Below are 13,536 nucleotides of genomic sequence, written 5' to 3'. Positions count from 1 at the left end.
TAGGGATTAATTTATTCTTAGTACTTGTGCTCTTAGAAGCTAACAGAGTGCCTGGCACACAATAAATACTTAACAAATACTCAACAGATCTTGATTGACTGAATGATCTATTTTGATATAAATCATTATCTATCTATCTATCTATCTATCTATCTATCTATCTATCTATCTATCTTATATCTACCTCCCTGGTTCCAAATCCCATTAGTAAGAGACTGTCTTTTTACTGATAGACATAAGTGTTCTGCCCTGTGTGAAGGGTGGAACAGAGTTGTTAAGGGAAGAAGAACTCAAGCTTTCTTCAGTCTTTGAGAATCTTCAAGCTTTGAATGGCTTTGACATTCCTGGCTTCCAGTTTCAAGAGAGAAGATAAGAGACCAATCCCACTTTGGATTGCTAAAGAAAAAGATTCTGGGAAGGCATATGCTGCTAGTGTCTGTCATGTGCTCATCCCCAGATTGCTATTTTAGAAACTTAAGAAAACTTCCCTCGCATGAGAATAAGAACTTCTTTTTTGTTGAGCTAAGTTATCTTACACCTAATGAGAGATCATACACACACACACACACACACACACACACACACACACACACACACACACATGAATCTCCATCTATATGTTATATATCTATATCTTTATCTATATATATCCATCTATGTATACTTGTTCTGATTTCTATTTTGCTTTGTTTTGGGTAGATGGGCTTTTTTGCTATTGTCATGTGTATTTGGTGGAAAAGGAGTCAAGCTTTAGCTTAGAGAGATTATAGAGTCCTTCTTTCCTCCAGTGATGACACCAAGATCACAAGTTAAATTGAACCTGATCATATCCTCTAAAATAATAACATTTAAGGGAACACATAGATAAAATTATAATCTAGTATTCCCTCTCTCTGAGGAAACCAGGATGGTAGCCTCTGCCCCCAAGTTCTTTTCCTTACTAGCAGAAATTCGCCTCCTTTGGAGAAATATGGAGGGAGAAGGAGCTTTAAATGGCTATTTTGTCTCACTTCAAGACATACCATATAGAACTTGCCACAAATGAGAGTAGTTTCTTTATACGTAAGTTCTTTATAAGCCTATTCAGTTACACATTATAAATATATAGGTAAATACACAAATACACACATATATACAGAAAACATAAACACATATAATTTACATATGAAAAACACTTATTCCATCTTATATTTTAAAATTATATAAAATATGAGAGAGAGCTTTATTATAATTATTACGAAATTTTCAGATTTTTTACTTAAGACTTTTGTTTGGTCTTAAACCTGCTTGTTAGATTAACAAGAGAACTTGATAAAATCTGCACTCAAATCCCAGTCTCTGAATTGCCAAAATCTATTATTTCTGACTTCTCTCAAAATACTTGCATCATCTCATTTGAACACAGTTAAACTGGAGAAAGCTCATCACCAGCAGGTTGGTTGCTGAAGTAGGCCATCATCCCAATCCACTAAGCAGTAGCAATTAGGTACTAAACTATATTAGGAAAGGGCCTTGCTCTCTCTGAGAAAGTCACAGATTCTTAAAAGCACAATATTGATTACTTGGAAGGGGGAAAGAAGATCATAACAGATCAACTTTGTGATCTATATAAAATTGATTTCCTACATATTTCAATAATGCTAATGAAATAGCTTATGAGAGTTACAGGACAGTTAAAATAGCTAGAAGGAACATTCCCTATAAAACAATCAGAAATAGAGTCTCCTATGGCATTTTAAGTGGTCTGCAACTTTCCATTAGAGAGAGACCTGGGGGACAGAATATCCTTTTTTGTATGAAAACATTTCTCAATTGCCAAAGGCATCTTTAAATTTACTAAGGCATGTTCTTCGGTGTCCTGGGTGATGAACAGAGGAAGCTAACTGCACGCATCATTTGGAGAATTGGTTTTTCTCTCCTGAGTTCTATTTGCATAAATTGAACATGGATAGAAAACATTTATTATCATTTATTATTAAAATGTTGAAGTCTTTTGTTAAAGACTTTTGTTATAGATGCCATTTCTTAAATGAGTAGGAACATTTGATAAAATCTTAACTTAAATTTCAGATTTTCTTCCCTTCCTTGGTTTATCTATTAAAAATTACTATAAACATACCTTGTGTGATGTCTTCAGTTGTGTTCTCTATAAGAATCTCAAAGAGGTCTTAATTCAGCCTCAACACAACCTGGCTATGTGTGTTCCAGAAGACACAAATCCCCTTCATCTTCTGAAGGATATAAAACAAAAAATAATCCAAATAGTGGGAATGTAGGGAACTGATATTGAGATAAATTTTGAAAAATAATTTCTGAACAGACATGGGTTAGTCCCAGCTAATTCTAAGGGTTGGATATTGCTTCAGCTTTCCACAGCTCTCCCCATCTGCAGCTAGAGAGGAGAAAGGTGGATGATGTTTATAAATAAAATTATAAACCTGAACTTCCCTTCTCTTCATTGCACTGACTTGTTGAAGGAAGGAACAATTATTAAATGGATTGGCACAGTATCAAGAAAGCCCCATTTTCTCAATCCTCTGGGTCTGCCCCAATCAGAATGGGCTTGGAGAGGGGTACTACTTATTCTGCTTGGCAGGTAAGAAACCTTTATTTCTGCAGTTGGTAAAAGAGGCATTACAATTTTTAAAAAATTCTTATTATATTAGACTAAACAATCCATTTTCCTTTCAAATCTCTTAAATATAAAAACCATTAATGCAGCTTATAATCAATGTCATTTTTAGTATGTGTATATATTTTTAAATATAAATATCAAAATCTTTGCATCTAAATATATAAGTATATACACAACATGCAGATACATACAGTAAATAACATTGATAATATCAGCACTCAATTATCTTGTCAGTGCCAATTAACAATAGGTATGGTACTTATAATTCCTTCCTCCATATTAAATGAGCTATCCTAACTCAACTAATTAAATGGCCTTCCCTCCAAAAGTCCCCATAATATCTAGAAATATTAAAAGTTCCTTTTAGTCAGTACTGACATAAGTGATATAAGAACACTCTCTCTGACTTATTAATATTCAACAAATCATATTTATCACTGACTGCAAGTCTCCTTACTGTCCCGATCAAAGAGTCACTGGATTTTAGAGACACTATAAATTATCTTGCCCAACTTCTTTATGTTGTAGATAAAGAAACTAAAAGGAAGTATAAGGGAACTGACTCGTGCAAGGTCATCTTGCTATTAGTGAGGGCAGTACTAGAATCCTAGTCTTCTGACTCCAAGTTCCATGCTCTTTCCCATATATCATGCTATATGCTCTGTACTAGTTCTTAACATACTGTTCTCACTGCTTGGAATAACCTCTCCCTTCTACCACCTAACCAAATCCTGCCCATATTTCAATGATTTCTTCCATAAAATCTTCTTTTATGACCTCAGCCCTCATTGATTCATATTTGAACTCTTGTATTGTTTAAAATCCACAAAACTTTAAATTTTAATGTACACAGTCTTCTATTGCTTTTTTGCATAATGATTGTCTCCCCAACCTCTCCAGTTCTTTATATTAGTTCCCCCAAGGACAGAGAATAGGTCATGAAATTATTTTGTATGTTTCACAAGAGTAGGAGTTTAGTGAAGTGCTGACTGATGTTAAGAAATTCTGTTGCTCACACTTTTTATACAATTATTGAGTTTTCTGTGTGGGTATATTATTTTCCCACAAAAGGAAACCTGTTAGAATGCATGCTATTGCAATAAAAATGTTTAATATAATGGAAATATTTCCAAATCTCTGCTAATGGCTTATAGGAACAATGTTCTATTGATTTCAGGCTAATTGAAATCTCTGCCTTGTCATTCCATGATTTCTTCAACACTTCAAGATCAGTACTATTTGAATGTAGAAACTTTCTTTCCCTCCATTTTTCCCATATCCCCACCATGTCACCTTTACACAATGCAATTCTTCCATGTTTTAGTTAACATTTTTATGAGTTGTGGATGAAAAACCTGGTTCCTCAGCAACTGTTAACCTTAATAATCTCTTGGGGCAGGAAGGGAAGAATATGATGGTAAGGCTTAAAATTTCATAGTATCTTGATGTCACTAGTTAGAGCAGAAAGCTGAGAATATTGTTTTCTACTCTTTCGTTGCCATGAGATGAGCAATGTGGTATAAAAGGTGAGCTTAAAAAAAAGACTTCACTATTGTCACTAGGCCCAGTGACAATCATTTTACACTCTCATCAGATGGAAAACATCAAGGAACTGGTCATATCAATCAAAAAAGCAGCTCACTATGAAGCTTGAGATTCATCATTTTAGCCACATCAACCAAGACACTCCATCTCTACACTGAGTTTTCATTGGTTATTTCCTATGCCTGAAATTACTTCCTTCAAGTCCCAGCTAAAATCTATCTTGTATGAGTAGCCTTTCCTGAATCCCCTTAATTCTAATGCTCTCCCTTCATTAATTATCTCCAATTTATCCTGAATTTATTTTATGTACATGTAGTTGTCTGCATATTGTCTTTTCCTTTAGATAGGGGGTCTTTTTAAGAAAAACTGTCTGTTGCCCTTCTTGGTATCTCCAGTGTGTAGCAAAGAATCTAGTACCATATAAGTACCCTAGGAGGTACTTAATTAATTGATCAGTAAACATTTGTTAAGCATGTACTATGTATTTGCTACTGTGCTAAATGCTTGGGATACAAAAAGAAAAAAAGTTACTTATAATCTAAAGGAGGAGATATATACATAGATATATACAAAGCAAGCTCTATTCAGGATAAATAGGTAAATAGGAAGTGATTAAATGAAAGAAAGCACTGGAATCAAGAGAGATCTAGGAAAGGCTTCCTGAAATAGGTGGGATTTTCGTTGAGTATTAAAGGAATACAGGAAGGTTAGTAGACGGAACAGAGGAAGAAGAACATTCACCAATCCTGAGAGATGGAGTGACTTATTTGTGGAACTGCTACTAGCCTATTAACAATTCTATTTGTAGTCCTTAAATATTAATGGGAGGACAACTAGATAGTACAGTGAACAGAGAGCCAAGCCTAGAGTCAGGAAAATCTGAATTCAAATCTGGTCTCAGACATTTACTAGCTGAGTGACCCCGGGAAAGCCACTTAAATTTATTTGCCTCAGTTTCCTCATCTGTGAAATTGGCTAAAAAAGATGTCAAATATCTTCAGTATCTTTGTTAAGAAAACACCAAATGGAATCACCAAGAATCAGAAACAACTGAACAACAACAATATTAATGGGGCTCCTTAGAGATTCTTTTAAAAATAAAACCAAGATCTCTTCACTATAAGGAAAATTCAGTAAAAATAAAAATAATTCCTCCTTGAGGCTTCTTTTACTGAGAGTTAAACTGTGTGTAAACCAAAGGATTATAAGATCAAAGCCTCGGGGTCAAGGGTTTTGCCTTTTTCTTTTATTTTCTTAACAGGGTTTTACCCTACCATTTGGACAGACATCCACAGTGGGGTGATTTATCAAAGTTCTATCTGTGGCCATTGGAGTATGCATTAAAGAGGACTGTATTTGAAGTCTCCTTAAAAGTTTCAGTTATTAGAAGCATAATCTAGGGACTTTTCAGTAAGAACATCAAGCATATAGATTCTTTTTTTTTTTTTTTTTATAATAAATTTTATTTTATTTAATAATAACTTCGCATTGACAGAATCCATGCCAGGATAATTTCTACACGACATTATCCCTTGCAATCACTTATGTTTCGTTTTTTCCCCTCCCTCCCTCCTCCCCCCCCCCCCAGGATGGCAAGCAGTCCTATATATGCTAAACATGTTGCAGTATATCCTAGATACAATACATATTTGCAGAACCAAACATTTCTCTTGTTGCACAGGGAGAATTGGATTCAGAAGGTAAAAATAACTCGGGAAGAAAATCAAAAATGCAAATAGTTCACATTCATTTCCCAGTATTCCTTCTTTGGGTGTAGCTGTTTCTGTCCATCATTTCTCCAATGAAACTCAGTTAAGTCTCTTTGTCAGAGAAATCCACTTCCATCAGAATACATCCTCATACAATATCGTTGTCGAAGTGTATAATGATCTCCTGGTTCTGCTCATCTCACTTAGCATCAGTCCATGTAGGTCTCTCCAAGCCTCTTTGTATTCATCCTGCTGGTCATTCCTTACAGAGCAATAATATTCCATAACATTCATATACCACAATTTACCCAGCCATTCTCCAATTGATGGGCATCCATTCATTTTCCAGTTTCTAGCCACTACAAACAGGGCTGCCACAAACATTTTGGCACATACAGGTCCCCTTCCCTTTTTTAGTATCTCTTTGGGGTATAAGCCCAATAGAAACACTGTTGGATCAAAGGGTATGCACAGTTTGATAACTTTTTGGGCATAATTCCAGATCGCTCTCCAGAATGGCTGGATTCGTTCACAACTCCACCAACAAAGGCATATAGATTCTGAAACACCTTTTTTCCCTCTGCAGTTTCTTTATTTAAAAGGGTCTGCTATTGCTAAATTAGCTAGTATAAGCCATTTCCTCAATAGACACAAGTTTTCAATTCACCGCCCCATCCACGGAGATCAGAACACTTGTGTCCTAAGAATTACTTCCCTTATTTTAATTTTTCCTTTACCCTATCCCCAGATTTAGATTTCTGATCCTTACTTTCAATGTCAACATCATAAACATGCAGGTAAACTAAGCTCTGAGCCCTTTGTATTTCTCCAAGTTGCTTTCTGCTGAACTAATCAATGAATAATCATTTATCAAGCATTTTGTGTGAAGAAGACTAACAGTTGGTATGGTGGATAGAAGGCCAGATCTAGAGTCAGGAAGACTCATCCCTGGCCTCAGATACTTACTAAGTGTGACTCTGGACAAATCATGTAATCCTGTTTCCCAAAAATTCCTCAGCTATAAAACGAGCTGGAGAAGAAAATGCCAAATCACTCAGGTATCTTTGCCAAGAAGACCCACATGGCATCAAGAAGAGTTGGACACAATTGAAACAACTGAACAAAAACTATAACAAATGCATCAGGCACTGTAGGATACACTGTAGGATACTTGCTAATCCCTAGGGTGTCTTACTATTATAATGATGATAACTAACATGTATATAGTACTTAAAAGTCTGCAAGGCAGTTTGGAATTATAATCTCATTTTATACTGATAACAATCCTGATAAGTAAAGGCTATTTTTATCTTTATTTTACAGTTCATGGACTAACAACTAGTAAGTGACTGAGCTAGAATTTAAACTCAGGTCTTCATTACTCTGGGTCCAGCACTCTATTCATTTCACCAGCCAGCTGTCTCTGATAAGTGTTTTGGACTGTAACTTTTACTTTCTATTTTTTTATATTCAATAATGACTATAACAACCATCACTCTATAGACATCAAGAAGAGAAAGGGCATTAATTTACTCAATCTATGTCTTTGTGATTTTTTTATATCAAGTTTCTAAATGAACTGAAAGCACGTGTTTAAAATAAAGTGCAGATAAGATATTAGAAAAGGGTACAGGTGTAACATGACAGGCATTACTAAAGAGAAATTGTTATACCAACCTTTTTAAAGATATACAAATAATTTTATAAGTCTATAATAGCAGAGGGAATGGGTGTAGATCTGAATGCCTTCAACATGCTGGGAAAAAACATCAGGTAAGAATTCTGGATCATCTTCGCTCAATTCATATTCATAAAAGGAACAAAATACAAAATTTCTAGGGAGTTCTAGTAGAGGGCTTACATTTTTTTAATTTTAAATTTTCAGGGCTTAAATTCTCTCATCCCCTTACTAGTAAACACCTGAGATCTTATTGACTGTCTTATTGACCCAAGGACTCTACATTTCTCAATTATTTTTCCTCTACACATTGATCTCCATAATGAGAAAGAGAGTAATAGAGATTGAGCCTTTGGCATAGGGATTTCCCCAGGAAGAAAATTCCCTTGATCCTTGCCAAGATCAGCAACCTTCTCTGCAATTTAGAGTCTAAGAGAGTTGCCTAGACCACTGAGAAGTTAAATAATTTACTAGGGGTTACAGAGTCAGTATTTATCAGAAGCAGGACTTAAATCCAGGTCTTGCTGGCTTTAAATCTGGATCTTGAGCAATTGCTTGAGAACTACAATTCCTGTTCACTAGAGTATATATAAGAAGTCTAAACTAAACCTTAGTTTTTGATTAGAAAATAGAGAATGTTCTCTATTTTTTTGAACTTGCAAAATTAAAATTCATTTATAAATATCAATCTCTTACACAAGTAAGAGTTTATTTATTTTTACACAAGTTTATTTATTTTACACAAAAGGGCTAAAGAGCCCTTTTAAAGAAAGGGCTTTCTTTAAAAACAAAATAAAATCCTATGCCATCATCCTTAAAGTTTAACACTGTGAATTCTCTCACCATGAATTATGGGGGAGAGAGACATTTAGGAAAATAGAGTATTCTAGAAATGGGAACCTTAATACTTTAAACATTTTAACTGTTTGGATGGCATTTTAAAGAGGGTACAGCTGTGTCTATAAAGAATAAATTAACCTTTTCTTGATGATTTGGTCCCTGTTATTAATATTGAATATTAATTTGATATTAAAATAGAATATTATCCTATTCATGTGGTTGGAAATGAAGACATAGATTGTTTGACAAAGCAGTTTGCAGCTCAAAAAAAGGAATATATCAGAATCCCTCTTATGGAAGGAGAAGAGTTCCTGAGAGAGCCCTGGGGGGAAACAACAGTTTGTAGGAGTGATTTAGATGAAGATGTAGCAAGGAGATTGAAAAAAAGTGATTTAAATAGATAGGATGGGAATAAGGAAAGAGCAGCATCAAGAACACAGAAGAGTGTGTTCAGTAGAAGAAAATGACCAGTAGTGACAAAGGGGCAAAACTGTTAGGTGGTGCTGTGAATAAAGTGTGTCAGGAGGATCCAAATTCAAATTCAATCTCAGACACTTGCCTCAGTCTGTAAAATGGGGATAACAACGACTTCTACCTCCCTGAATTGTTATGAAGATCAAATGAAGTAATAATCATAAGTATTTAGCACAATGTCTGGCACATAGTAAATATTATACAGATGTTAACTTGTTGTTAAAGGCTGCAGGGAGATCAATGAGGATAGAGGAAAGGCCATTAGATGTTACATTTAAGAGATCTTTGGCAACTTTAGAAAGAATTGGAAGCACATGAAGGTATTGGAGGTAATTAGTGTAGATAATTTTCTCAAGTTTAGCCAAGAATCAAAGGAAAGAAAAAGGATCTTTCCTAGCAGGGATGATCAGATTAGCTGATAGTCTTTCAAGAATGGTAGAGCATGGATGTGTCTGTGGGCAATGGAGTCAGAGTGTAAAATGATTAAATAATAGAAAGCAGAGATGATAGCAGGGCAATCTTCTGGAAAAGGATCCAATCCTCTGTAATGAGACTTAGCAAGGAGGCCATTGATAGGGCTGGGAGTGAGGTTTAAAGGTGTCTTAGGAGCAGACCTAAGGTTTGTACCTTATCAGTTCAGGTCCAATGTTGAAAAAAAAAAAAAGAGGCATCCATAAATCATTGAACAGTTTGCAAAAAGAAATACTGTCTTGTACAACAAAGATATGTAACAAGGACACAGTGGCCTTCATTTTTATAAATATATTGCTCATGTCTCCACTTCAGGAGGGAAGTGTGTGGTCTTCAGAAATCCATCAAGCCCTTAACACCTCCTGTGTTGTTTTTGGTTTTAGGTGTCCAGAAGATCGCACCAAGGGAAGCAGGTGCCAATAAGGTCGAGGAATAGTTTTGTTGCCATTTAGGGGAGATCAGTTGCAAGGAAATAGGAAACTCTGGTTCTGTCATGGAAAGACAGAAATAAAGGGGAGGAATGAGATTCAGCAGCGTGAGGGTCTGAATCACTGGGATGTTAAGAGTATGAAAGGGCAGGTGCATGCTAACCTCCCAGGAATGGGTCCAAGCTGAGTATTTGTGATTGGAAAAAGGTCTGCTGAAAGAATTAGGTCTGATTTTTATTAAAAGGCAGTCCGTAGTTTTTCCTGGCAGCTAGGTAGATAAAGTTCCAGATCTGGAATCAGGAAGACTCATCTTCCTAAGATCAAATCGGGATCCAGACACTCACCTTATTTATTTCAGTTTCCTTATGTGTAAAAGGAACAAACTACTCCGGTATCATTACCAAAAACACAACAAAAGCAAAAACAAAAACCACCCAAATGGGTTGGCCACTTTCAATGTATCCAACTCTTTGCAACCAACCTCATTTGGGTTGCAAAGAATTGGATACAATTGAAAGTGACCAACAAAAAAGTATCCCCTTGTTCTTATGTGATCAAAACATTTTTTTATTTTCTTTTGATGCATTTCCCTGATATTCTTAATACTATTTCATTTTCTTGCCTACTTTTTCAATTGTTATACATTAGAACGTCTTACCATCATAGCCTTCACTGACTGAATCTCAAGCACTGGTATCAATATAATCACACAGACACATACAACATTATGTAGTTGAAAGACTGATGGATTTTTAAAGAGAGGACTTGGGGTCAAGTCCTACCCTTCCCACTCTGGGCCTATTCCCTCATTTTAAAAAAATGGCTTGCATTAGATAAACTTTAAGGCCCTGTCCAGCTTTTCCTTTATGGGAGAACAGAAATAAGATTTACATAGAACAGGTATGTGTGGATAGATTTGATCTGCAAAATACAGAAGGGTACATATCCACTTCAATAAAAGCAGGAATGCAGTGGAATCTTGGTTTAAATGCAACACTAACCTACATTATCATGCTATGGGCCTAACCCTAAATTCTCAAAGGCCTTGCCAGTGAAATGTTACTTGGACCCTACCAATCTCAAAAGTTTTTGAGTACAGTAATATATGTCTGCTGTCTCTGTTATAGCTAACTTTGGAGAGGCTCATCACCATGTTAACTTAATCACCAGAGAGATTCATTTATTTTGTTTACTTTAGAAATTTTTTTTACTGAATTTATAACTAGTTTTTAATATTAAAATTTGTTTTTACATGTAATTGGGAAAATGTTATTCAAAAAAGTGAAATATATGTAAGAAATTGTTGAAGAGTTATCAGTGAGTCAACCAGGACTTATTATGCTTAAAATGCTTATTATGTGCCAGTCATTGCTGGTATTTACATACTGCTTTAGAGTTTGCAAATATATACAAATTTGTATATATTATCTTATTTGATCCTGTGAAATAGGTATTATCCCCCCCTTTTTTTTACAAATGAAGAAATTGAGGCTCAAAGACTTGTCCAGTGTGTCGTACAGCTAATAAATGTCTAAAGCACGAATGAACTTACACCTTCCTGATTGCAAATCCAGAGTCCTCTGTGCCCCTGAAGAAAGTCCTTAAAGTGAGGAAATCATCTTTAAAGTGAGGAAATCAGAGATCTTTTGAAGTACCAATCTGTAGCAAAATGTTATTTGAGGTTCTTATAAAAGCTTTTAGCTTTAAACCAGGTCTAATTATACCAAATTTATGAAGACTAAGAAAGTGAAAAAATGTTCTCTCCTTGCTATTCTTTCCACTCTTATTTCCACTCTTATTTCCCCACAACAAAATCAGGTTTTATTCTGGTTTGAAGACAAATAGATAAAAAGGGAACGCATTCCTTGTTCTGCAGTATCTTTCCCCAAAATTAATGCACCCACATTTTGCTCAACTTGGGAAAATCTCTTAAATCTATCTAGGAAATGCAAAACACTAGGATATCATCTATCTCTAGCTAGTTGGCAGCTAGATGTTGCAGACAGAGTGCTTAGGTCTGGAACCGTTAAATTGCAAATTCAAATCTGATCTCAGATATTTACTATAAACTTTAAAAAGTCACTTCTTTCTGTCTATCTCAGTTTTCTTACCTATAAAATAAGGATAATAACAGCAGGGTTATTGTTCTTATTATCTACCTCCACCTTGTAGGATTTATTGGTGGTGATCAAATGAGATGATAGCAATAAACATTTATCAAGTGTCTATTATGAACCAGGCACTGACCAAAGTACTCAGGGAGCTTACAATCTAATGATATTGATTAAAAGTACTTATTATGGTACCCAACACATAGTAGCATTTTTTAAAAATCAGACTTCTTCAAATTGTGCTATATTGTCTAGGAAGCATTGAGCATTAAAATTTCTAGAGTCAGTAACCCAAAAGACAATGGAGAGCATAACATGTTCAAGTAAGTTGTAGCATATTCCCAATGATGATTTATATATATAAGTAATGGCATAAAGGCTATAATCTAGTAAATATTGGATCGGGGAAAAAATACGTGAGCTAGGTATAAAGCAATTAATAACAGATATATAGCCCAGAGTCCTAGATTATGAATGTTAATCAAAGCGTAAATGAGAGAGACATGTTCATCAAAGGTGTTTGACACTACTAAGGAGGACATTTTGTTCTAAGTCCTCAGACACTTAGAGTGAATGACATGCTGATTAGATCAAAGCCCCTATATTGAGAACTTTAATGAAATCACTGATCACTCAAAAAATTGATCTAAGGATTCACAGTTAGGAAAACAAAACAAAACAAACAAACAAAAATGGAGAGAGAATGATATCCAGTATTTGGTACAGTATCTGGTAGGTGTGTGTGTGTGGGGGGGTGCATGCACCTGTTCAGTTGTTTGGTTTTATCCTACTCTTCATCATCCCAGGGACCAACTATCCATGGAATTTTCTTAGCAAAGATACTAGAGTGATTTGACATATGTAAGAAGGATTAAGTGATTTACCAGACACAGCTTTACATTTGAACCCTAGGTGGTTCAGATGATAAAGCAGTGGGCTTCTAATCAGAAAGACTCATTCTCATGAGTTCCATCTGACATCAGACACTTACTAGATATGTGACCCTGTGTAACTCATTTAATACAGTTCTGCATCTGTAAAATGAACTGGAGAAGGAAATGAATGGCCAATCACTTCAGTATCTTTGCCAAAAAAAAAAAAAAAGACAAAAAAAATGGTGTCAAAGAGCTATACATGACTGAAATGACTAACAACAGCAACAACTTTTTGACTTGAGATCCACTGTACCATCTAGCTACCGCGTGGACATTTAATAAATATTGACTGATTAATTGATACCCATATTATGACAATAAGGTGAATAGGAAGCTCAGTGGGTTTGGCCATAATTACATCAAGGAATTATGTCTCCACCACTGCCTTTCCAGGAATCAATTTTCTTTCTACTCAATTTGTCTCAAATGGTCAGTTTCTTTAGTGAACTGCTTACCAATATCTCATCCCATTCATTTTCTACCATTCTACTTTGTTAATCCCAGATTTAGGTATAAACTTTATATCCACTTTATCTATACTTGGTTTTATATTAGTGAGGGAAAGCTATTCGAGAAAGTCACAAACCATGCTGATCCCCGAAAGAAAATGAGCTCTCTGAAGGCAGGAATTTTCTCATATATTTGTCTATAGTCCCTGGAACAATACTGTATGCATTAAAATATTTCATAAATGCTTTCTGGATTATATT

General features: G+C 35.2%; 1 protein-coding gene across 7 annotated transcripts in view; it reads right to left on the bottom strand.

Moving 5' to 3' along the window:
- PAK5 (p21 (RAC1) activated kinase 5) overlaps window positions 1-13,536 on the bottom strand; it is a 455,979-nt gene that overhangs the window by 188,100 nt on the left and 254,343 nt on the right. For 3 of the 7 annotated variants that reach the window (XM_051975927.1, XM_051975926.1, XM_051975929.1), the window contains one exon: window positions 2,120-2,231. The exons of the other annotated variants lie outside the window; for them this stretch is intronic. The gene's annotated coding sequence lies outside the window, so the exon portion shown is untranslated. The remainder of the gene's footprint in view (window positions 1-2,119; window positions 2,232-13,536) is intronic. 7 annotated transcript variants of the gene reach the window in all.

The sequence above is a fragment of the Antechinus flavipes genome, chromosome 2 (assembly GCF_016432865.1).
Source record: "Antechinus flavipes isolate AdamAnt ecotype Samford, QLD, Australia chromosome 2, AdamAnt_v2, whole genome shotgun sequence".
Lineage (NCBI taxonomy): Eukaryota > Metazoa > Chordata > Mammalia > Dasyuromorphia > Dasyuridae > Antechinus > Antechinus flavipes.
The sequence above is the reverse complement of the archived record's forward strand: the minus strand, read 5'-3'. Positions and strand labels throughout refer to the sequence as shown.